Genomic DNA, 2,240 nt, shown 5'->3' with positions numbered 1-2,240 from the left:
GGGGCGACGAAGGCGCCGGCGCGGCGGCCTAGGCGGCGACGGCCGCGTCCTTGGTCGCGTCGGCGAGCCACTCCTCCGTCTGGAGGAGCGCGGGGCGCTTCGCGCCGTAGCGCTCGGCGCCGAGCTCGTCGAAGGCCTGGACCTGGACGATCTGGTCGCGGAGCGCCGTCGCGCGGTCGACCTGTGCCGAAACCAACCACTGGTTTGGGTGGTCCTGACCAAACTTGAGAATTCTCTAGCTCGGTCAAATCGAAGTCGATTCGGCTGATTTTTTGACGGATCGATCCCTCTCGTCGAGTTCTCGAAGCCCAATTGAAGAGCTTGTGTCAAAACATTCGAATACGCTCACATTGAAGTCGGGTTGAAGATTTGGTTTCGGCACAGCGGTCGACGACGTTTTGCTCGTCGGCCGTGGGCTGCGTGCGGTTCTTGCGGCACTTGGCGGCGATGCCGTCGGCCTCGAGGATCACGGGGAGCGCGTCGAGGATGAGCTTGTGGACCTTGGCCTTGGTGAAGATGCCCGGCGTGAGGTACGTGGCGGCGTAGTCGCTGTCCCGCGTCGTGAGGAGGTCGCTGACCTCCTTCGTGAGCGCGTCCGACGGCACGGCCGTCGCCGCGCCGAGGGACCCGATCGGGCGCACGGCGAGCTTGAGCAGCGCCCCGACGGCGGCGTGGGCGCCCAGGGGCATGGCCGGCACGTTGTCCGCCGCGTGGATGAGCGCGTCGTGCGCCTCCTTCTCGAGGCGGAGCAGCGCGTGCTCCGCGACGGTCTGCAGCCCGCCGTCGCTCGTCGCGTGGTTCCGCGCGTAGTGGTGGAGCGCGCCGTAGCCGAGGAAGATGGCGCCGACGGAGTCGGCGAGGCGGCCCATGAACATCTCCTCGAACTTGAGGCGCCCGCCGAGGAGCAGCGCGAGGTCCGCGGCGAGCGCGAAGTTCGCCGAGAGCCGCGCGAGCCGCGCCTCGTGCTTCGCGAGGAACGCGTCCGGCGCCTCGTGGCCATTCCGCTCGCCGGACCCGGAGAAGGGCAGCGCGGCGCGCGCGCCGCTCGCGAGCGACCGGCCGAGGTTCGCCGCGCCGTGCTTCGCCATGGCGCCGACGCCGGCCATGAAGCGCGCGGGCGCGCCCTCGTCGTCGGCCTCGAGGGCCTCGACGACGTCGAGGAGGTGCGGGTGGCAGCGCATGAGGCCCTGGCCGATGATCTGGAAGGACCGCGTCATGATGTTCGCGCCCTCGACGGTGATGGCGATGGGGAACGACATGTACGCGCCGCCGATGTAGTTCGAGTCGCCCATGGAGATGCCCGCGCCGCCGAGCACGTCCATGCCCGCGTTGACCATGTTGCGGCCCCGGTCCGTGACGTTCTGCTTCATGATCGAGCTCAGGACCATGGGCGCCTCGTGGTTGTCGACGATCGCGTTCATGAGCTCCGTCGACGCCTGTGTGGAACTCAAATCTTCGACCCGACTTCCGCGCGCGCGTACTCGAACGGTTCGGACCGGCCTCTTCGACCGCGCTTCGAGAGCTCGCCGAGAGCGATCGATCCGTCCAAAAATCCGCCGAATCGACTTCGAATTGACCGAGCTAGAGAATTTCAAAGTTTGGTCGAGACGTCCCAAACCAGCGGTCGAGTTCCGCGCGGGTCGACGCGAGCGAGATGTAGCCGTCGGACGCGACGAGCGCGCACGCCTCCTGCACGCCCCCGAAGTCGGCGATGGGCACCTTGAACTGCTTCCGCGCGCGGCTGTAGGCGCCGACGATGGGGCCCACGCCCTTGCCCAGCGCGACGGCCATCGCGGGCAGCGACACGCCGCGGCCCTCCGCGAGGCACTCGACGAACATGTGCCACCCGAAGCCGCAGCGCTCCTGGCCGCCGAGCACGGCGTCCATGGGCACCCAGACGTCCTCGCCCTTGACCGTGCCGTTCATGAAGGCCGCGTTGAGCGGGCAGTGGCGCGGGCCCATCTCGAGGCCCGGGTGGTCGCGCTCGAGGAGCGCGACGGTGAAGCCCGGCGCGCCGCTCGACCCGAGGAGCCCGTCCGGGTCCTCGAGCTCGAAGCCGAGGCCCACGAGGCCCGCGACGGGCGCCAGCGTGATGTAGCGCTTGTCGAAGGAGCAGACGACGCCGAGCTCGCCGCTCTCCGGGTGCCGCGCGACGCGGCCCGACGACCCGATGAGCGACGTCGCGTCCGAGCCGCTGTGGATGCCCGTGAGGCCGAAGCAGGGGATGTAGGTGCCGTCGG

Source organism: Aureococcus anophagefferens (genome assembly GCF_000186865.1).
Source record: "Aureococcus anophagefferens unplaced genomic scaffold AURANscaffold_1, whole genome shotgun sequence".
Lineage (NCBI taxonomy): Eukaryota > Pelagophyceae > Pelagomonadales > Pelagomonadaceae > Aureococcus > Aureococcus anophagefferens.
Note: the sequence above shows the minus strand (reverse complement) of the source record.